Consider the following 24,928-nt stretch of genomic DNA (forward strand, 5'->3'; position numbering starts at 1 on the left):
CTTTCACCTGCTGAAATAATGATAGAGGCACCATCCAATAGGTCTGCCCCAAGCATAGCTGTGCACACATCATGACAGCAGTTGCAAAGTTGGAAAGACAATTGCTGGTGGCCCTTGAAGCAGCAGCAGCAGTAGCCCTTATTGCAAAGGGATGGTGCTGTAGATGTGCATTGCAAGCAGAAGGTCCCAGATTCAAGTTCCAGTATCTTCAGGCATGTCTAGGAGAAACTCCTATCTGAAACTGAAGAAAGCTGCAGTACTAAACTCAGTATAAGGCAGATTAATATGTTTCTGAAATTGCACTCACAATAAATTGTTGGGAGCTTCTATTTCCCCTGAAGAAATCGGGTAAAATATCTGCCCCCCCTCCACACACAAACAGAGTAGAGAATTTTGGGAAGCAATTTATAAGCAGCTGTAGAATTCGCTGGAGTTTGTCATCTAGATTACCCACAACAAAAGGATAACATAGAGACCATCTTTTTAAAAAAACAAACAAACAAACCACCCTGATGCTTCTTGAAATAGCTTCAAACGAAAACAGAAATTACTTTACATTTATCTCACTCAGTACAAAATGCCACCTGGAATCAAAATATTGAATTGGACTGGGTTATTTTAGCAATGGAACAGCTTGATAACAACATCTGCTGGCAATGTCACCAAAGATACAGATGGTTAGGAAAATTCAAACCAGTGGGGTGACTCAGCAACAGAACCCAAAGGCGGTTATCATCACCAAAGCCTGTCTTCCAAAGGCAATGTTTAAATCCAAGAATTGAAACCATGCAACGTAAATAGTGCCATCAAGATCCTATAAACAATGGCAGAGTGACAAAGAAGTTCCTTAACCTGGGTTTCAACTTGGAGTGTACGCACAAATATAAGGAGGAGGGGGGTCTCTTCTATGTTTGCTAAACAAGTCATTATTTTGAGCATTCATGAGAAGTGAGCTGAAGTTTCTCAAAGTAATTTTTCCTCTGAGTTACTTTTTTAAAACTGTAACCCCTAATAGAAAAAACATATTTTGCATCAAAATGGGATTCTGAGAAGATTCATTTAGTTCCAGTGCTCAACCAAATGGTGAGTCAATCTTTGATGTAAATCTTCACCCCACTGAGAGATGAATCACCCTTTTTGGAACCTGAAATTTAGAGAAACAATGTTCACTATTCATAGTGAGTTAATGTGGTACAGTGGTTAGAGTACTGGAAGACCAGGGTTCAAATCCCCACTCAGCCATGAAGCTCACAGGGTGACCTTGAACCAGTCACTGTCTCTCATGGTTGTGGTTCGAGGACCCGACCACCGCGACGTGAAAAGAAGACACAGGGACACGTGATATAAGGTTAATGGGCTAGAAAAGGCCACAACTTTATTGATTACAGCAATGAAAAGGTATTGGCTTAGGCATTGGATCGCGAAACAAGTGGGTTTATTCACCAGGGGTTCATCACCTGTTGATGCTAATCCAACTATAGGCTCACCCCTGCTGTCACCGAGGGTCGTGCCATGGCCTCCCGCCAAGCAGGCATCGGACAGAATACACGACCGCCAGATTCCTTTAACAGAATACCCCTAAACATTGAAGGCATAGGCGATGGCCACACCTAGCACTTCGACACACCACAGCACATTATTCCAATGCCTAACCTACCCACCAATACCACAAAAGTTGTGACGATTGCTACGAGGTAGGCGAAAAAACCAAAAAGCCTAATGCCAAATGGAAAAACTCCTACCAGGCCCCCCGTGCAACCGGGGCGACCAACCTAAGGTCCATAGCAAGGCCAATGACCTAAGCCCTAACTCAATGGGAGTGGAGGGTGGGTGACTCGCACAGGACGACGAAGAGAAATGAGGCCGGGGAGAGGCTGACGCTGCAGCATCAAGGCTGCTGGACACCCCCCCCCACGGCACCTGGTTGGATGGCCACCGGGGGGGCGTGAGCGCCAGCCAGGTGAGCTGGAGGCAGGGGGCTACGCCCCCTGCTAGGGGCGGTGTTCAGGCTCCCGCCCACAACCACTCCCCTCTCTTTCAGGGAGGAGAGTCTTTGTTAGAGAGATTAACTAAGAAGGAGATAACCATGTAACTTAAGCTCCTTGGGGGGGGGGAGGTGGGATATAAATACAAAAAATAAATGAGATAAATAATAGTGAAGGCAGGAATCATTTCCCACAATCAGGCTTGGGTTTTGTGGTATCAAGTTGCCTGATTGATTAGATGAACTGTAAACACATGTTTAATTCAGCATGTATACAATATATGTACCTGTGTCAGCAATAGCTGACCTGTATGCTCATACACTTATTCATATGTAACATTCAACTGGGTAAGTAGGAGGATTTGATCTGTGTAGAATATGTTCTTATGTACATGCAAATGATATTTTTTACAAATTAGAGTGATTAAGGGGCATGGTGGTGCTTCAGTAGCTAAGGAAAAGTAGAGGGACAGCCTCTTAACCACTTAGTCCCACTATCTTTCGCCAAGATGTAGCCACTGAGTAGGTCCCTCCTTTTCATAGTTTCTCCTTTCCACCCACACCTGCCTTTCCTTCTTGCCTGATGCCCTACCCCCTGACAGCCTCAGATTACTCTGGACCACTCAACCCAACACATGGTGATCTGGGGCTGTCTCAGTCCAACTCAGCCAAAATCCAGATTCCTCCAAGTCTTTTTCTTTGGCAACCACTTGTAGCTGAGTAAGAACGCAGTATTAACAGTGAGTCCGTAAGTGACTGTGGAGGCCAATTCTGGATCCACACGTCCTTCCACAGTGGGGACATAGGTTTCTGGGTGGGAGTTGATCAAGGTGAGGGTTTGCCAAATGTGCCTTCCTCTTAGCACGTTCTCCCTTTCATCCAAGTAGGCCTGATTTGGCTCAGTATTCAGTCGAATCTGGTTCAAAGTCCTAGTGAAAAGCCTGGGCTTTGTCAGTTCCCCTTCACCCAGTGCTAAGGAGGAACCAAAAGAATCATGCCCATGTCATCTTATTGCCACATCACAAGAATGAGTCAGTGAAAGCCAAAGAGAAACATACAAAAAAACCTATATGAAATCTATACGAAACTTCTAACTGTTTTGGTTGTTGTCTATTTCCACCCTTTCTTGGTTCTCAGCTGGGCCCTGATCTGGGGAAGTTCTTCTTTAAACTCCCCTTCCCTCCCTTTTTAATAAAGATTTTTATTGGTTTTACATAAATTTATACACAATAACTATAACCATTCCACAACATAAAAATAAAAAGTTTCTACCGAACTTTTGGACCTCCTCCCCTCCCTCCATGGGCATCATTTCAAAAAAAAAAAAATCTTTTTCTTTTTTCCTGCATCTTTTGCCATTATCCATCTATTATACAATCATAGTAATCAAAGTTCAGTTCACACCACAAGTGTCATTGTATCCCTGCCAATGATTTTAACTGTCTACAGTGGTCTTTTAAATATATTAAAAAGTTATTCCAATCTTTTAAGAATACTTGGTCTTCCTGGTTTCTGATCTGTCCCGTCAGTCTTGCCATTTCTGCATATTCCAACAGCTTGGTCTCCTCTCTGGTCTAAACTACCCTTTCCTCCTGCACAGCTTAACATGCAGCTAGCAGAAACTCCTGGCTCATCATCTTCTCTGGTCCTTTGTCCCTGGGGGAGATGGAGATGGGTCTGAGATCTAAACGAAGGGGTTGGAACGAGCCCTACCCTTCTTTTCAGGATCAAGTATCAGGGTACTCCAGGAAAGGGGTCTGGGGGAAGGTTTCTGTCCCAATGCCCAGATGGAGGCTAATGGGTCACAGAACTCCCCAGATGGCATCCTGGAGGGATTGCTCCATTGGATGTGTGTCATGGTGAAATTCTTAACCCAGGATTGACCCTGATGTGATCATCAACCAGCAGTTGGGTTGGTTGATTCAGGATACATACCCAATACCTAAGCCAAAGCTTACTTACATCTGTAATCAATGAAGTTGTGGCCATTTCAATCCCGAAATGTTGTCATGTCATTTTTACCCCAGGCTTACTGTGGATGAAGAGCAATATGCAAATAAATTTTTAAAAAATGTTTTCCTTACTAGAAAAGGGTTTCACTTATCAAATTTCTGCCTGCTGCACAGCTGTTGAAGCAAGCAAGTAAACAAACAAACAAACAAACAAACAGTAAATAAAAGTCACCCTTAAATGCACACTGGAGACCTCAGCCTTTATCAATATGGGCTAATCAGTTATTGTGTACTTATGAAGATTACATTCTAGCGTCTCTCGTTTGGCTTGGAAGACAAGTATAATGTACAGCATTCACTTCCTGTGTCCATTTGAAAGCTGTCAGCTGAGTCTCAGCATCATGTTGATGGAAACATTCCTATTTCCGAGGGCATTTGGATCTCTGGCAGTTAAGTTGCCCGTGCCATTATCTGCTGTTGCCTGCCTATGCAGTTTGGCTGCTGATCTTTATTGCTTTATGTTGTTTAGCTACTCCTTTTTTCAATTTGAATCATTTTAACATGTTAATTTTAGGACTTTTTCATTTTTCGTATCTTGCTCCTGTTGACTGCCTTGGATTTTCTGAAACAGAAAGGCAGGATAAAAGAGAAAGTTTTAAACAAATAAATACCACCACCCCTTTTCAATGGGGCAACACTCTATTTGCTGCCATTGATCTTCACCCAAATGGCTGTGTTCAACTGGAAACACGAAATGACTATCAAACCACATGGCAGCAGGGAACCCTGGCTTAAGTTTTGGCCTACTGCATTTGTCACATTGGCACTCTATGGCATGTCTTTTCTGGTGAATTATGGGGTGACATGCAGGATATTAACAAGCATCTTTCCTTTTGACGTATGTCAATAATGTAGAAGGAAACGGGTTCATTTTGGACTTCACATGCAGGCCAGTCATTGTTTGACTAATTTGCCATGACCACAGTAAAAGCATCAACCTTCATTTTGAAGCCATGACCTCAAGGCAGATGTGTGCATATCAATTGGACTGAGCAGTCAACCCCCCATTTGGCTAAGGGAAGCAGAAGTAACTTAGAGCAGGGCCTTCCCTGTGGCTGCCCCTGTTCCATGGAATAGCATTCCTCTTGAGGTACAGCAGGAGCCTAATATCTGTACCTCATTTTTGTTTCAATAGGCTTTTCCAGCTAGATGGGGGGAAAGAACTTGCCTTAAATATTCCTTTTGTGTTTTCTTAAAACTCATTTTTAACCATTTTTTTATTATGTTTGTAAATGGTCTTGAGACATATATGTAAAAGGAGATTAAAAAATGAATCTATAATAATAGTAATGCATATCTGAACACCAAATGTGGAAGAGAAAAATATTGTTTTTATTATACTGGCTTTCCTTAGAATCTGACTCGTCATTCTCAAGTTAGGATTTATTAATTTAACAAAATTTATATACTGCGTAATTGTAACAAAGATGCTAAGCACTCCACAATTTAAAACATTGACAAATTATTAAAATTAATGTTAAAAGAGATAATAATAATAATAATAATAATAATAATAATAATAATAATAATTTATACCCCGCCCATCTGGATGGGTTTCCCCAGCCACTCGGGGCAGCTTCCAGCACAATATTAAAATACAGTAATGCATCAAACATTAAAAGCAGGGCTGCCTTCAGATACACCAACATTTATGTGCCTGGATAAGGCTGCCTAAACAGAAATGTTTCAAGTAGGCACTGAGGAGTTTAGTGATTATTCTTTCAATCACAGTAATTGGATATGAAAATAAGAAGAAAAAAATTAAAGGTCTTTTGCATCAAGGTCTTTTGCACCTCCTGCCTGATGTCGATAAGCAGGGAGTTCCAAAGTGTAAGGGCCACCACACTAACATATTGATTTTTATGTCACACCAAAGGCTGATTTAGGGAGCGCAACCAGTTTGGTCAAACTGGGCATGGAGCTTAAGGGTTGTTGCTGGGGGTGCCACAACTATTATGTAGAATGGAAGGTGAGAGGCCTTCCCTCTCAAATTCTGCCATTGCACAGGGAGCCATGGAAATTTGAGACCCCCAAAGTTTGCCACTCGTGGCATCTGTAACAGTGTCTGTTACACAGATCAAAGCAGACAGATGGACATATATAGGGAAGCTGATCCTGCAAATATATTGGTCCCAAGCTGTTAAGGGCTTTATATTCCAATATAAATACCTTGAACTTGGTCCAGTCACAAATTGGCAACCAGTACAGTCGTACCTTGGTTTTGGAACAGCTTAGTTCCTGAACGTTTTGGCTCCCAAACACCGCAAACCCGGAAATGACTGTTCCGGTTTGCGAACTATTTTTGGAACCTGAACATCTGACAGGGCTTCTGCAGCTTCCAATTGGCTGCAGGCGCTTCCTACAGTCAATCAGAAGCCGCGCTTTGGTTTTCGAATGTTTTGGAAGTCAAATGGACTTCCAACAGAACGGATTCTGTTCGACTTCCAAGGTACAATTGTACAGATCTTTGAGCAGAGGTATTATTTGCTGACAGGGTCTTCTACACAATCTTATAAAACTGAAAATACAACAATCTTTGGCTGCTTTTCGATATTTCCACTTTTCCATTTCTAATTCCTGTGACTTCGTAGCAGTCCTTATAGTGAGAGAGGGGAGGGGGATGCTTGAGTTTTCAGAGCTGCATCCAACAAATATCCACTTGAGTTACTAGTGACTGATTGTTTGTATGCACCCTCAGTTAAAGGAATGAAATCCAAGGAATCACACACAAATTGATTTGATTTCGAAGTTATTTGAAACTTTTTTGTTTATTTATTATTGCTCATGCAATTACCTCATCTCTGCGAACAGCTGATGAGGGGTGCCTTTTAGCCATTGCCCGGGATAATCTTGATGCAAAAGACCTGTAATTTTTTCTCCTTATTTTCATATCCAAGTACTGTGATTGAGAGAGTAATCACAGCAAGAGCACAAGCAAATTACAGGCCTGATTTCCCCTGCTTTAGATCTGCTTGCAGCCACTATGAGTTGACTGAAGCCACAATGATGCAAAGGAGAATCGCCATTAGCTCATCAGGCTTGTGGTGCAACAGCCAACAGCATCTATTTCTCTTGCTCAATATTAGGGTGCTCTCTCTGCGTGAGTGTCACAAAAGTAAATGTCATGCTGCTGTATTTTTTTTTTTTTAAAAAAACCCCAAACCAGAGGACAACTCTGAAATAAACATTCGTCATTTGACTTTTTGAATAACCTTTGAAGACTGGTGTATCTCAAATCAATGCTTTTTGAATTAAGCACCCCTATCAGTTTGATGGAGGTTCATCAGGGAGCTTTCACAGCAGTTTATTGTGGACCTGGTGGACTACAGTTTCTGCGGGGAAACCAGGGAAAAGAGGATTGTACACATTTGTGAATGATAAAGTGATCCATGGCTATGCTCTGCCCCCATAGTCAGAAGCAGTAATGCTTCTGAGCAGCAGTTGCTGGAAACCACAGAAGGGAGAGTGTTCTTGTGCTTGGGTCCTGCTTATAGGTTTCCCACAGGCATCTGGGTGGACACTGTGAGAACAGGGTGCTGGACTAAATGAGCCATTGGCCTGATCCAGTAGGCTCTTTATATGTTTTTATGGTGCTACTCACACAGGAATTCCGCCCCCGCCCCAGTATCGACAAGTTAGCATCATTCAAAGACTGCCACATGACCTCATGCTGCACACTGATCTGAATTAACCATTCCCATGGTTTTCCTGCAGAAACAGTAAATATGGATTAAATGGGACAATAATAAGGGACAGTATGAAGATGAGCAAAATTTGCATGTGGGACCAGCACTGAATCCACAATAAAGTATTGTCTGGAAGCATCCCAGTTTAAATTAAGTCACCTTTCATCTCTGCAATTGTAACCAAAAGGTATGTCTTCTCGGAGACAAATTAAATGTGCTGACTGCTGGTGGACACAGGCATATTATCTATATCTTCTCCATTTATATATAAACCAGGGTTGGGGAAGGGAGTCTGTTATTTACATGAAAGGGAGCCCATAGCAGAAGACGGTGAAACATGTGCTATTTTTGCATCTAAGCTCACTGCACTCCATCTTCTCCTCGTATGGCTCACTACTGGTGCCAAAGCCAGGCTGAACCCATTCAAGCAATGAACTGCAGTAAACTAAGCTAGTTTGGGGTTGTTTCCAACTAAGTTCAACTCAGAATAGACCCAGTGAAATTAATGCACCTACGTTAATTGTGTTCCTTATTTCCAATGGGTCTACTTTCAGTAGTACTAGCATTGGATACAACCCTTTGTTCCTCTCTGCTGCATCTCATGTAAAGAGTAGACCTCTTTCCATCCTAGACATAGGATCATAGGAAATTGTCTTATGTTAAGTCAGACCACTGGTCTTTCTACTCAGTAGGTATTGCCTGTACAGATTAGTAGCATCTTTCCAGGGTTTCAGACACAGGACTTGTTAAGTCCTACCTAGAGATGCCAGGGATTGAACATGGACTATTCTGCATACAAAGCATGTGGTCTACCAACATTGAGATATGGTCCTTTCCCTCAGATTTCTCCATCTGTGTCTGACTCATGCAGCAAACATTGATAGCACATTTACTTTCGGGTTAGCCTTCAGAGTGCCTTTTTCCGGTAAGTGCATGGAAGCAGACAGCCTTGCATGAGAGACTACCCAGCACATACAGCCACAGAACTAGACAGTCTGGTCACACCTAAAAGGAAGAACGGTCAAAAGCTTTTCAAGACATGCAACAAAATCTTTCCATAACGGAGGCACTTGCAGCGGAAGTACAGAAACATCTGATCTTATTTCCAGCTTTCTTGAGAACGGCAGTAGCATAAGCAGCTTTAATTTGACTCATTTCGCTCATCTCTCAGCATCCCAAAGTGCTTTCCAAATCTACAGGAATTAAATGAAGTCATTATTTATTTATTCTAACTATTTATACACCACTTAACCACTGATTTGTACACTAAGCAGTGTACAATAAAAAATGTCCCCTCAAAATAGAAATGTATTTCAAAAGTTTAATAGAGTGTGGGTCCATCTGATCTGGGATGAAGTTCCACAGAATTGATTCCACAGTATGGAATGTCAGGCTCCTGGTGGATATGGGCTGAGCAGCTAAACCATAAGGAATCACTAAAAGAAACTCAGAAGGACTCTTTAAAAGCCATTTGTTGGATAAGGCCAATGGCTCATCTAGCAGTGCTTCAAGTTCTCATAGTGGCCAAGCAGATGGTCAGTTGTAGGCAGGCTTCTGTGCAGGACCTCCCTGGGGCAGGGCCAACTGTGCCAGCAGGTCTGCACCCGGGGAATACATAGAGGGACTGCCTAGCCCTCTTCACCCAGTTTGTCTTTGCCTTCTATCTCCTTGGCGACCAGCAAGCTCCACTCCGGATCAAGCTATGCTTAGTTCCTGCTGTTCCACCATCTCTTAACACCATCTGCCTAACAAACCAATCAGGGCAGGCAGGGGGAGAGAAGAGTTAACATCTTGGCATGAAAGAAAGCTGTACAACATATGTTTCTACCATTGCATAAAGGAAGTTGTTTAGTGGAGAAAAGATGCAGACCTCGCAAGTTTTCTTTATGGGGAGAACTTTTTTTTTCCTAACTAAAAAAGAGGAAAAAGGTTGAAGAGCTTCATCTCCCTTTAGAGGAAATGCCTTTGAAATGTATGTATGAAAAAAAGGAGTTTAAATTCTTATCTGTGTTTGATAAACCCTCAACCAGAACAAGATTAAAGGACATGGGGACACAATGATGAACTGTGCTTCAGAGTTCCACAGCGCAGGTGTAAGGTTGCCAACTTTTCACCTGCCCCACATCACTGTGCCTTTGAAACTAGCTTGATCAGCAGGAAGAAGTGAAGTGTTTCATGGAGATAATTATAATCATGCACTCATTCCTGAAGATCAAGCTGCTGTCCATGGACTATGTAAAAATTTGGCAGCCTTTCCTTGTGTTTTGTTTATTTATTTGTAAAATTTCTTAAACTGCTTTGTGTTCAAAAGTATCTCAAGGTGATGTACAAGACTGGAATCAAATGCAACCCAAAAAAATCTCAAAATGATGTACAAAACAGAAATCAAATACCTTAATAATGAAATAAAAAACCTATTAAAACTAAATCAGGCTATTCAATCTGCAACATTCACAGTGACATAGCCACCCGTACCCCTCAGAACGACTAGGCAAGATATTATACCTCCTCAGAATTCAAATAAAAAATATTCTCCTATCCCACCTCCAACCTGGGGCAGCCAATTTACTCCCTCCCTGCCTCATACCTGGGAGGCAGATTTACCATGTTTGATGAGGAATGTACAGACAGAGACAAATGAAAGGCAGGAATATGTGACTAAACTCTCTGCCTCTACTCTGCCCTGCCCTTAAAATCTTTCACAGGCCTGGCCACTGCATACATACATTGACCTGGATATCTTATTTTCCTGGATACCCAGGAAAGTCCAGGATCGGCCAAATCCAGACTCTCTCATCTGAGCAGCTGTCAGTTTTGGATGGTGCTGTAAATCTGGATCCAATCTACAGCTGTTTTAATGACCAGCTGAAATGGAAACAGTTTGGGTAGCCTGATGAAATGCCCACTTCTAGGTGACAGATATGGGAAAAGAAGAACCAAAGGCGCCTAGTCTTTCAGTTAAGCTGATGGACTGGTTCTGCTTCCCTTCTTTCCCTCTGCACTGCAGCCAGATAGGATGTCTGCCATACCAGCTGAGGGAGAGCTAAGGCTAATCACATTACAATCACACAGAGGATTGAACTTGCTCTTCAAATTCTCCATATGCCTAAGTAATGGAAAAAGTAAGCATGTGAGTGTATTTTTTTTTTATTATTTTTTAAAAAATCATGTCATTGAATGAATAGATAAGTTTCTTCCCACGCACAAGAGGCCATTCTGAAGTTACATGATTCATTCTACATGGACACTGCAATTCTTTACCTCTCCTAAGTAATATCCTCTATTTCCTCTTCAGTCTGACACGTGAGCGGACCACAACTTGCTCAAGTCAATTATTTTTATCCAGCAGTGAATAGCCTCACTTCCCTCTTCTCAACAAAGCAATGATGCTCCTAAAGACCCTTCTTGCCTCAGAGGTTCTTGCAAAATTGATCCGCTCTCTGAACCAATAGATACTTCAGAAGCAGCCAACATCAGACGCAATGTAAGATGGGCCCAGTTACATGATTCCGACTGAGAATGTAGCTGGTTGAAGTGCATCTGGACAGTGTTTGAAATGTGGTGAAGTGTCCATATAATGGTTTGAGCTTGCAGCTCAACCCTCAGACATTTTGAGGATAAAATCACTCACACCAGCTGTCATAGCAAGCTCCTGTTGGTTCTGTTGGTCCACTTTGGTATCGCAATGATCACTTGCATAAGTATCTATTAAAATCACGATAACTTGGAATGGAATGGACTCTTCCATGTCCATAGTTTAATGCTTCTGATCACCCCTTCTGATACCGGGACAAATGAACAGATCTGCAACTAGAGCTGGTGAGGAAAGCTAAGTACACCATGGTTTCTTTCTGGCTTATTGGCTGTTAGCACACATTGACTTACTGATGTCTTGATTCACAAAGTATTTCAGATAACTCCGCTGCACTCTGGGCTGCTGAGCTAGTGTTTATCCTCTGTTCCCCTTCCATGCCTTTCCACATTCTTTTCACTTGTGTCTCATTCCCGGCATTACCTAATTGAATTTCAGAAGTGAATTTTCTTTGTGTGTGAAAGCTCCATCCCACAATTTTTGAATTTTTACATTGTCTGCAGCAGCCTTTGCCAACTGTTGCCCTTTAGATGTTTTGGAGTATAACTCTCATCCATCCAAGGTGGCACAGCTGTTGTTGTTGGGACTTTTAGGCTGAAACATCTGGTGGGCACCAGGTTGTCCTAGGGTGGCCTATACATCCCAGGGCCCACTTAAGCTGCCCTACGTTACATTCTCATAGACAAAAGGCACTGAGTTTTCTATATGAATTGTCATGGCTTTCCTTGCTATGCCCCTTGATCACGGCACACATTTTGCTTTGATGAAGTTTTTTAAAGTGTCCAAGGGCATGAAAATATGAAAATATGTTGGGCAAGTTCTGGGGGTGGGGTGTCATCTGGGATGTAAGGCCATGCCCCAGTGCATTGCCCATTACACAAGATTTGAAGGAAGGAAGGAAGCAAAAAGGAAGCAATTTATGAGTTGCCTCTGAGTAACATGGATATTTGGTTACTGATTGAGAAATGGAAAAAGTGAGAAGTGATTAAGAAGCATTTTTGGATCGTTTTACTTCTGTAAAATAATAAGAATAAGAATAAGAATAAGAATAAGAAGTTTTATTTTTTGGGTAAAGCGGGAATATGTTTAGCACAACTTAAGTGTAAAAGACTAATTACAGTATGTACAATTCCATAGTTTTCATTTGGAAAATGACATACATGGAATATTGGGGAAATTGGAATAAGTGGGTTGTGATCCTTTCATGACCTTCCATCAATTCCTATTTCTCTTGCATTCTTCTTGTGCTTTCACTTTTTCTATGACATTATTATTATTATTATTATTATTATTATTATTATTATTATTATTATCTTCAGCAGTCGCACACTGAGCTCTTGGAACCGTGTGGTGAAAAAGCAGCTCTCCCTCAAATAGATCTATCAGAAACATGAGAACTGCATGATAGAGACATTCCTGCATTTTCAGTGGGAGATTGTTCCTATGGGGCAGAGTTGCTTTGGGGCTTGCATGTAATTCAGGGGAATCCCACCAAATGTCTTCATGGAGCTGGATGACATGTTGCTGCTATGTGATGAACCTCTCTGACTGGCACAAGGACCATGAGATGATCACTCTGAAAGTTATCAGAGTTCTTAGTGACTGCAGGACAAGTAAGGCTGAGAATAAGAGACTACATTTTGGAATTCCATGATTCTTCAGGGTATGGAATTTTGGCCCTTACCTTAAGGGCTTCAGGAGGGAACTAATGGGGTGGGATATTCTTTGTTTTTTAAAAAAGATTTATAAGAATACAGATGCACACACACTGGAAAGCTGCTAACATATCTAATAGATAAAATAAATATTTCACTTTAGTACATAATTAATTCATAGCATCTTTAATGATACATTAAATTTTTACTTTTAATGCAAAATTATAATAATATATAATTTATATAAAAATATGTAAAACACAGTACAAACTGATAAGGTCATAAATTATAGCATCTGTGAAAAAGCTTTAAATAATTCTAAAATGGTACCCCTGTGTCATATAATTAAAAAAAGATGGGCCAGAGTTTCTAAAAATAAATAGCCAAAATAAAACGTAATTGCCAATAGCATGATACCATTAGGCACTAGGAATAGTGTGTAAACACTTGGGATACAGGTGTGGTCACTGCTGGGAAAGGTGCAGAAAAGGGCTCCCCAAATGATAAGGATGCTGGGACAATGATGAGGAACAGTTATAACATTTGGGGCTTTATACTTAGGGGAAAAACCAGTGAGTAAGGGGCGACAGGATAGGATTGGGAGATGCTTTCCCCTTCTCAGAATACAGGAACTCAGAGTCATCTGATGAAGCTGACTGACAGGAGTTTCAGGAGAGATGAAACGAAATACATCCTCAGGTATCACATGGGTAAACTGTGCAATTTGCTTGCCTGGGAGAATCTGGCACAGCCATGGTTTCACAACTAACTTGAATTGGACTGAGGGCCCTGACTAGGGCTGCCTAGTCAACAACTTTGGAGTTTGTCTTTAAAAAGTCAAGCTTGCAAAAATCTATCATTTGCCCGATAATAAATGTTGGAAATGTAAAGAGACTAAAGGTACATTCTTTCACCTTTGGTGGACGTGCCCAAAGATTAAGGCTTTCTGGGAAATGATCTATAATGAAATGAAAAAGGTGTTTAAGTACACCTTCCTGAAGAAACCAGAGGCCTTTCTCCTGGGCATGGTCGGCCAATTGGTGCCAAAGAAGGATAGAACTTTTTTTATGTAACAACAGCAGCAAGAATACTCATCGCAAAGCATTGGAAGACACAAGATCTACCCACCTTGGAAGAATGGCAGATGCAAGTAATGGAGTATATGGAAATGGCAGAAATGACTGGCAGAATCTGCAGGGAGAAGAGTTGGTGGAAGAAGATTGGAGGAAATTCAAAGTCTATTTACAGAAACATTGTAAAATTTTTGAATGTTGATGACACTGAAATGAAATGAAGGGGTTCTGGTAATAAGGTAAATTAAGTAAAAATGGTCTGAGGATAGAAGAAGGTTTGAAGTTAATGAGCTTGCTGAACTAACTTTTAAAGTGGAATACAAAAAAGGGAGACGTGAGGAAGTCAGGAAAATAAGTTAATTAAAGAGGAGAGCAAAAAAAGAGGGATTTTTCTTTTTTCTTTGTTTTTATGTTAATTGTGAGAAGTTTTTGTATTTGTGTATTTTTGTGTTTATGTATTTTCTTTTCTGTGTTTCGTTATTGTATGCTTTTTAACCTTTTTATTGTTAAAACTTAATAAAATATCATTTTAAAAAAAAACTTGTGGGGTGTCCTGTTTTTTACTTTTTGAAATAGGGCAACCCTAGTCCTATCTCTGGGAAAACCATAGCTTTAACTATACGGACCTTTGTTGGCAAGGTGATGTCTCTGCTTTTAAAGAAATCTAGGCAGAATCTTAAAAAGCATCACCTTGCCAACAAAGGTCCGTATAGTTAAAGTTATGGTTTTCCCAGTAGTGATGTATGGAAGTGAGAGCTGGACCATAAAGAAGGCTGATCGCTGAAGAATTGATGCTTTTGAATTATGGTGCTGGAGGAGACTCTTGAGAGTCCCATGGACTGCAAGAAGATCAAACCTATCCATTCTTAAGGAAATCAGCCTTGAGTGCTCACTGGAAGGACAGATCGTGAAGCTGAGGCTCCAATACTTTGGCCACCTCATGAGAAGAGAAGACTCCCTGGAAAAGACCCTGATGTTGGGAAAGATGGAGGGCACAAGGAGAAGGGGACGACAGAGGACGAGATGGTTATCTGAAGAAGTGTGCATGCACACGAAAGCTCATACCAAGAACTAACTTAGTTGGTCTTTAAGGTGCTACTGGAAGGAATTTTTTTATTTTGTTTTGACGAGATGGTTGGACAGTGTTCTCAAAGCTACCAGCATGAGTTTGACCAAACTGCGGGAAGCAGTGGAATTTATATAACTCGTGCTCTGGTCCATGGGGTCACGAAGAGTCGGACACGACTAAACAACAACAAAAGTCCTGTCTCTATAGATAATTTCTACGCATCAAGTGATGCTGTGAAAGAATGCCATGCCATGAGACATGGGAAAGCTGGAACACAATATTGATCAAGCAGCAACCCCCTGTCTCCTTATGGGACTATTCAGAATGCACAATGAACTTGTAGAGAAGATGATAAAATGAGCAGTTGTGACAATCTTATCTATTCATTGCTTTTTATAGCCATATGTGTAATCCAGGAGGCCCTCAAAGCCAACCCCCAAATTTGCTGGAAATTGTTTTTTTGTTTTGGGCTCTCTCTTTTTGGTGAAAATAGACTCTTAACTCCAAACATTTTTTCTTTTTTTTATCCTTTATTGCTGTTCCTCAATTGATTTCTTTGGTGGAAATTGTTTCAGTTCCTCCTCATCCTTCTGCACATCAAGGCTGCATGTGAGGGAGGGCATATGAAAGACTAAATAACTGCCTGTAAGTAAATAAAATAACTGTAATAAAAAAGTTAATTCTTGCCTTTTGTTGGTTTCCATTGTAAAATTGCCACGGGACCGAGGGAACTAGAGTGGTGCTTAATTTTAATAGTTCCATCATTGTAGACTGGCTGGGTATTAATTGTGTTAATGGTGATCATGTTGAATTCATTTGGTATTTGTTGAGCGGCCACCTGTGCACCCATATGTTTTACATCATTATTTAGTAGTAGTTAATGAACCCGTTAGGAGTGAGTTAGCAGAGAGATGTGAGTTGGTGTTTCTTCCTCAGAAGCGCGACTGTTGGTGTGCTTTGCAATCAGAAGATTTCCTTTCTCCCCTCCGAAGAGACATTTCATTTCCTCGCCAATATATTAAAAACATACAAATCATCTCACTTTAGCACCCAAAGATGCACATCTTTTTTGGCTTAGCTGCTCACGCCCAGGATGCAAAATCAAGGCCACTTTGAGCCCTCTTATTTTAGCAAATTGCCTTTAACTATGCCAGTGACAGTGTATAACTTGTGTGGGGACACGGCACATGAGGGCTGCCTGTCTCGGCACTCTTTCCAAATGTGATGAAAAGGAAGAGATGGCAGGAAAAGGGGAAACACATGCTTTTTTTCTTCTCCTCCACACCGAGGCCCCGTTACCACAAGTGACAGGTTTGGGCCATGCAATGGGTTTCGATTGTGCAACACCAGAAACCAATGGCGGATGGGGGTAAGAGAGAGAGAGAGTCATGTGCAGTCAGTCAGCTTCGACTGTCAGCAAAAGAGAAGGAGGAACATAGCAGCAGGGTGTGGTTATGGCTGTGATCCCCCCCCCCCCATTTTTTTGACCACAGTGACCTTCTAATGTTATGCCCATGCAGCTTAGATTGTCATGTGCAACAGCTGGACCTACATAGTAGCTAGGCATCACACCATAGGATTTTAAGGGAAGAGGGAGAAAGCAACTACAAAACTAACTTTTAACAATTATTTACAAATTGTATTAATCTAATTGATTAATCTTTCTGTTTTGTTTTCTAAAAAAAACTTGGTACTTTTGAGATACAATTGTAGATAATCATACAGAATATATGAATGAGGTATGTAAGAGGCTTTTGTACACAAACATGTACACATAAAGATGCCTGGCATGGGTGAAAAGTATGTCCTTGAACTTGAAGCTGGTGCAACGTCACACATGACAAATTTTTAACATGTGTATCACGTGTCGGCATGGGCCGCAAGGCCAGCTGGCTAGTCCCAGCTGGGCTATCTCCTTCCAGCCACCCCGCTGCGAAGACCCATGAGCCTCTGGTCCGGCGTAAATCAGTGACCCGGGCTTCAAAGCCAGGGTACACTATATCAGCAGAGTGACCTGCACACACAGAATAGGCGGGAGGCTTGTGGAAGTATACTACAACTACGGATTTATTAATCATAAATCAGGACAAAGAAACATGTCATCTCTCTCTTTGTCTTCTCAGAGAGATAGAGAAAAGCAAAAGCTATTCACAACGGAAGTTCCCAGCAGAATGTGCTGGAATGTAAACAGACATGTGACATGCAACAGTTCCATGTCTGCTCCTTAAGGTGGAATGGGAATCTCAACATTACGTTCATGTAGGAAATGGCATCAAGTCACATGTGTTATGAGTGTATTTGCCATATGTACATGCTTTGGGAATTTGCTAAACATGGCTTCTCATCCAAGTGTGCTTAACCTGAAATAGACATATGTGCATTTGATTTCCTCCATAAAAGCTGCATCTTTGTAGGGCGTGCATCAGACATGAATTGGCCCTCAAATGCTCCATCAGGCAATGGGACGATTATCTTTGATTTTTAGTGGCACTCCAGCCAACAAACACATTCTTAAAGTACTGATGAATAAGAATCTACGAATTACCTGCATTCAAATGCAAAAAAATGGAAACTGTTACACAATGCAAATAAATGAAGTCTATAACTGATGTTTCACCCTTCTTGTTTCTATCTGTGTCTTTAAAATATAATGCTGCTAATAGGTATCTTCATTATCATTATCATCATTATCCCTGGAGACCTCTATATCTGTTAAAAACATACTTAGCAGCTTTATGAGAGCCAGTGTGGTGTAGTGGTTAAGAGCAGTAGACTCTTAATCTGGGGAACCGGGTTCGCATCTCCGCTCCTCCACATGCAGCTGCTGGGTGACCTTGGGCTAGTCACACTTCTCTGAAGTCTCTCAGCCCCACTCACCTCACAGAGTGTTTGTTGTGGGGGAGGAAGGGAAAGGAGAATGTCAGCCGCTTTGGGTAGTGATAAAGCTTTGGGTAGTGATAAAGCGGGATATCAAATCCAACTCTTCTTCTTCTTTATCCATAATTTGGGAGTCAGTCACTCTACCCCAACCTAGTGCCCTCCAGATTGACCTATTGATTAAATTTCTATACTGCCCAGGGTGGTTAACAATATAAAAACACAAAAATACATTACATAATAACAAACAAAACAATAACACCCACATACCCACAGATTAAAAGGCCATAAATTGTTTAATCAGCCGAAGGCCTGGGAGTAAAGGAATGGGTTTGCCTGGCACTTGAAGATAGTCAATGAAGACTCCAGGCAAACCTTTCTGGGGAGAGCATTCCACAGAGTTGGAATTACCACAGAAAAGGCCCATTCTCATATTGCCACACTCTTGGCCTCTTATGTAGGGGACACACAAGGAATGTTTGGACTATAACTCCCATCAGCCCCTGCAGTGCTATTCAACCTATGTTGAATATTTTGCATATCTTTCTGCCACCCCTTTGCTGGCCCCGTGATTCCCCCTGTTGCATGTGGACTAGTGTCATGTAAAAGCTCAACAAAAGTCTTTGCAAGATTTGATTTCCATGGGGTTAAGTGAAGTGCACAAACTGATCAATGCAAGTTAGAGTCAAGAACCATGAAAGCAGAGCAACAAGCACAAAGGGCACTCTGAGCTGAGTTCAGAAGCAGCCAGACTCCAGGACTAGGTAAACAACGTGGATGCATTTGCTGATTCAAAAGAAGAATCAGAACAAGGAAACCAGAATAGCAAAGCATACAACCAGCTGGACCATCCAGGAAGTTAAAAACAGGAACCAGAGAGGAAGGAATTGGGCAAGGGAAGACAGGAGACTAAAATACACAAGGCTAGGTAGAATTTGTTCAGCCAGGGACTGTCCGGAAAACTGTGATTCCCCCAAACATTATCTGCAATTAATGACTACCAGCACAGTAGGTGGCTAGAGTCAAGATGTGTGTTCATGGCCCTCTAGCAGCTATATTGCAAACTCTACTACTACATTCGTGCAATCTGGCTTGATATTTGGTAAGGAAGAGGACAAAATGAGAATTCACCTTGATTTTTAGTGCATGCACAGTGGATTTAAAATGGATTTTAGTGTATGCACAGTGAAAAAAGACTTCCTCTTTTTTTGGAGAGGGAACAGAGCAGTTGTAATAGTCGATGTGCCAGTTTCAATGCCAGTGTGGTGCAGATTGAACCAATCCCCCCCATGGATACTTGATTAATTGATTGATTAAATTTCTATCCTCCCTTCATCCCCGGGCAGCAAACAGCAAAGCAGTAAATTAGTGCAATTAAAATAACAAGATCAGCTGAAAACATTTAAACTTGGTTCAGTCCCATCTCTATCACTCACAGTGGAGCTCTTATAATAAAAGAGAAGTTGAAAAACCAGAACAGAAATGAAACACACAAGCCAATAATACACTCTTTTGCCTATCCGTGGACTGCTGTGACTTAGCTGAATGCCAGCAATGTTGGAAACCCAAAACAAAGTTATATAATAATAACAAATATCAAATGAATTAAAGACAGAGGAAAAAATGTCTGCCCCCGTCTGGCCCACCCATGTGCAACTGAGTATAATAAGCCATAAAAAGAGTGTCTTGGCCATGGCTGGCACTTTAGACCTGGTTGGGTGCCAGCTATGAGACTCCCACTGTTCTTGGAAGTTACGGGCTTTTTTTTATATACAGAAATTGAGTCACAGCAGCTAAGTGAACCACTGAAACCAAGCTAAACAAAGGCAGGAACTCAAATGTAAGGGGTTCTTTCTTCCACAATTGGATTTTCGGCACCAATGAAGATGCTTGTATAACTTTTAGATTGTTTTTGTTGGCCTAAGCCTCAGTCCTCTTGGCATAAAAGAAACCTAGGAGGCTGCTTTATCCTGAGTGAGCCCATTGGACTATCAAGCCTGGTATTGTCCATGCTGGCTGGTAGCAGCTCTCCAGCATTTCATGCGGGGTTAATTCTTGGCCCAGCTTGAGGATTCATGGGATTGAAGATGGGAACTTCTGCATGCGAAGCAGTTGCTGTACCACTGAGCTATGGCCCTTCCCCTGTTACTGGAAATCATGGGCTGGACCTCTGGGGAAGGACAGGAGTGCAAACTGTCCGTTCATTGTGTGCTGAGGCCTTGTATCCATGATGCTCCTTCTCTCAGGAAACTTCCACTGAGATGTAATAATAATAATAATAATAATAATAATAATAATTTATTATTTGTACCCCAGCCATCTGGCTGGGTCTCCCCAGCTACTCTGGGTGGCTTCCAACAAAGATTAAAAATACATCAAAATGTCACACATTAAAAACTTCCCTGAACAGGGCTGCCTTCAGATGTTTTCTAAATGTCAGGTAGTTGTTTATTTCTTTCACATCTGATGGGAGGGTGTTCCACAGGGCGGGCGCCACTACCGAGAAGGCCCTCTGCCTGGTTCCCTGTAGCTTTGCTTCTCGCAGTGAGGGAACTGCCAGAAGGCCCTCGGCACTGGATCTCGGTGTCCGGGCAGAATGATGGGGGTGGAGACGCTCCTTCAGGTATACTGGACCGATACTGTTTAGGGCTTTAAAGGTCAACACCAACACTTTGAATTGTGCTCGGAAATGTACTTTGCTGCAAGGACTCCCTTGGCATGTCTTCATCGCTGCCAAATGGAACAGGCCATCCATTAAAGCCACCTCTGCCCTTGCTTTGCCCTTGAGCCAAGGGGAAATCAAGAAAAGAAAGGGGGTTCACAAACAGGAAGTAGGCCAACTGGCCAACAGGAAGTCGGTCAAGTGATGGGGTAGGTCAAAATGTTAGGTCAAAATGTTGATAGCCTTATCCATTACAAATTGATATAATCCTCTTTTAAAGTCATCTTTCAATGTCAACTGTTGTGGGGAGCGGAGGTGACCTTTTGCCGATTGCAGTTGGGGCGGGAAGACTAAATCTTGCCTCCTCAGCTTCACTCTCTAAGAAGATAACCCATTCCCCCCAAAAGTTATTGTCAGAGTCACCCGTGGTCCCAGCTCACAAGAGACCAAAGTCCACTCCAGCTTATGTACAAAAGCTTTTATTCAAGAACATCAGTAGCTTTAGATCCGAAGTCCGTGACCCTACGTCTGTTACCCTTAGACCGCTGAAGTCCCCTCTGACTCGCTCCCCCCTCGACACCAGTTTAAGAGGCTTGTACTGGTCCACCTCTTTCTCTCTTTCCTTTTCCGCAGGGTCTTTCTGCCCTCCTGTGTTCTCTCCCTTCGGGACTCTCCCGAGGCTGAATCCTCTGCCGCCTCCTCCCCCCTCCTTCGGGCTTTGGGACCAGGCTCCTCCCCAGGACTCTCTTCATTTCCGCGCGCCTCCCATTTTGAACTTGGCGCGCTTACGTTGCTCTTGACCTTCCTTTCGACCGTTACATTGCCCTCAATACTACTTTCCTCCCCTTCCGGCAGCACGTTTTGCCCTGATCTCCTTCCCCTCTCTGCTTCCTGTTCTGCTCCTTCTGACACACTGGTCACTCCTCCCCCCTCACTCCGTTCCAGCGGAGCAGCCGGTCTCGCTCTCCAACTCCCACTGGGGGTTCCCCCTTCCTTTCCCTGCTCCTGACTGCTTCCCCCTCTAGCTCCCCTTGGCTTGACCAGAGGGGCTCCCTTTTGGGAGTCCTCCGATTCACTGGACGGACTCATGGACAATCTTGGGTCATTGTCATCCTCTTCCTCGTCAGTCTGGAATCCTTCCCCCTCACTCTGCGTCTCTCTCCCTGAACCCCTGACATCCATCCCCCCCTCGAAGCCCCCCTTCCCCCCTCCCGGCCCTCGGAGGCAGGTCGTGGGAGCCGCATCTCCTCGGAGGTAGATGCAGGATACAGTTCGTTTGCTTCAATGTCCTCTGCTAGCAGCTCGGTGTATGTGTGTTCGAATGCGGGTTCTTCACCCAAGGTGTTCTCGGCTCCCTCTTCCATTGCTACTTCGTCTGGTGCTGCCTGCCAAGGCCCCGTCAGCCATTTCTTGCGCCAGTCGTCCTCTGGTTGCTCGTCCCACCAGTAAGAGGGTTCTGTGTCTACCCCCGAACTCGATCCCCTGGGCGGGCTTGATTCTGGCGTTCTCTCCTCGGCGGAAGAAAAGCCCCTGAAAGTACTGTCTGAAAGTGTGGGCGTAAAGAGCCAGTCATCAAAATATTCGGCTGGCATGGGTCTATGCGGGAAAAATGCATGGAACTCGTCTTTCAGAAGAGGTTCGTCTAAAGCGTAGTCCGGCACCCAAATATTGGCACTGGCCGGGGTACCCTCTCTGGCTAGAAAGTATTCTACTCCCTCTACCCCCCATCTCGAGTCCAGGATCTCAGTGACCTCGTTGAGTGGTTCGGCCCTGGGCGCCCCCTCCCTCTCGGGTGACTGAGTGCGTGCGTGCGGTACTGTGTCAGACTCCTGAAACCTGTGCGGGGTCTTGTAGGGAGTGAGCACCGACCTATGAAAGACCGGGTGCACTCTGGAACCTTCGGGGAGGGCCAGTCGAAAAGCTACAGGGTTAATCCTAGCCTCCACCTGGTATGGCCCTAGCTGCTTGTGTCCCAGCTTCTTCTTAGCCAACGACCTGGCTGGCATCGCTTGGGCCGCTAACCATACCCAGTCCCCCACCTGGATGTCCTCTCCCACTCTCCTGTTTTTGTCTGCCTGCACCTTATATGCTTGTTTGGCTAGCTCCAAATGTCTCCGCAGCTCCTCGTGCACCTCTTGCAGCTCTGCTGCGAACTGGTCGGCCTCTTGCGTCACCCCCTCTCCCGGTGTTACGAACCCCGGGAAGGTTCTGGGATGACGACCATTGTTCGCGAAGAACGGCGTCACCCCCGTCGACGCGTGCTTCGTGTTGTTGTAGGCAAACTCCGCCATCGGCAGGTAGTCTACCCACGCCGCCGGGCGCTGATTGGCGTAACATCTCAGGTACTGCTGCATGATCGCGTTGACTCTCTCTGCTTGGCCGTTGGTCTGCGGATGCCTTGCCGACGTTAGGTTGATCTTGACATGCAGGATACCTAGAAGCTTCCGCCAAAAGGTAGAAACAAATTGGCGCCCCCTGTCGGACAGGACGGATTGTGGCAGCCCATGCACCTTGAACACGTGATCGATGAAGAGTTTGGCGGTCTGTTCCGCCGTCGCCACCTTCGCGCAAGGAATGAAGTGCGCCATCTTGGTGAACAAGTCCACCACCACCAGCACCGCCGTCTTGCCTCTGGAGCTGGGCAGGTCAGTGACGAAGTCCAGCGCCACCCTCTCCCACGGTTGCTGTGGCGTCTCCAGCGGTTCCAGTAACCCCGCTGGCTTCTGGTGCACTGGCTTGGACCTCTGACAAGTGTCACACCTGGCGACGTAATCCGCTATCTCTCCCCGCATCTGGGGCCACCAAAAGTCCCTGGCCACCAGTTCTATTGTCTTCTCCTTGCCGAAGTGGCCCGCACTGGGGGCGTCGTGCAACTGCTGCAGAACCCTCGCGCGGAGCTCTTCGCCCGGTACGTAGAGGGCACCTTTGTGAGTTAACAGCCCGTCGCGTAATTGGAACTCATCTTCTCTCTGCGAACCCCTGCGCAGCGCCTCCATCTTGGATTGTGCAAATCGATCTACTTGCAACGCACGTCGCACCGCGTCCAGGTCGACTGCGATGGTAGCGCACGTCCACGCCTGCGGTGCGAAAATGTGCTTGGCTGCCACTGGCGCTGCTTCCTCGAGATATTGCGGTTTCCTGGAGAGCGCGTCGGCTATAACGTTGGATTCTCCCGGGATGTATTCTATCCTGAAGTCGAAATCTGCGAAGAATTCAGCCCAGCGCATGTGTCTTTGGCTCTGGAGCTTCGCCGTGCGCCAATACTCTAAGTTCTTGTGATCTGTGCGGACCTGCACTGTGTGCTTGGCACCTATGAGGAAGTGTCGCCATGCTTTGAAGGCAGCGTGGATGGCCAACAGCTCTCTGTCCCATATGGTGTAGTTTTGCTCCGCCTTGCTGAGCTTTCGGGAGTAAAAGGCACAGGGTCTCCAATCTCCTTGGGAATCTTCTTGCAGGAGTACGGCTCCCACCGCTCTGTCTGAGGCGTCGGTCTCTACTCGCATGGGTCTGCCCGGATTCACATGCAGCAGCTGCTCCTCGGAAGCGAAGAGGCTTTTAAGCTTCCTAAAAGAGCGCTCTGCCTGTTCCGTCCAAGCGAACTTCTTCTTTTTGGAACTGAGGGTGTCCATGATTGCTGCTGTCTCCTTTGCAAAACCCCTGATGAATTTGCGGTAGAAATTGGCGAACCCGACAAATCTCTGGACCTCCTTCCGATTGCGTGGGCTCTTCCAGTCTAACACGGCGCGGACCTTGACGCTGTCCATGGCCAGCCCCTTGTCAGACAGCTTGTAGCCGAGGAAATCCACCTCCGTCACATCAAACTGGCATTTCTCCAACTTGGCGTAGAGCCTGTGTTCTCGCAGTCTCTGCAGGACCTCCTTCACGTCTCTCTCATGAGCCTCCTGCGATTCCGAAAAGATCAGGATGTCGTCGAGGAAACACACACACTTCTTGTAAAGGAGCCCCGCCAGCACGTGATGCATAAAGGCTTGGAAGACGTGAGATCCATTTTGGAGACCAAACGGCATAACTCTGTATTCATACGTGCCCAGAGGCGTGAACATGGCCGTCTTCCACTCATCGCCCTCCCGGATACGGATGAGATTATACGCTCCACGCAGATCCAACTTGGTGAAGATCTTCCCCTTCCGCACGGTCGCTAGGAGGTCATCAATCTTGGGCATGGGGAAGGCCTTGGGCTTGGTCATGGAATTTATGGCCCTGAAATCCACAATGAGTCTTTTCTGGGGCGTGTCTTTCTTCTTTACAAAAAACACAGGACTGCCCCCCACTGCTTTGGACTCCCGGATGAATCCAC

The sequence above is a fragment of the Podarcis erhardii genome (assembly GCF_964252035.2).
Source record: "Podarcis erhardii genome assembly, chromosome: 6".
NCBI classification, from domain to species: Eukaryota; Metazoa; Chordata; class Lepidosauria; order Squamata; family Lacertidae; genus Podarcis; species Podarcis erhardii.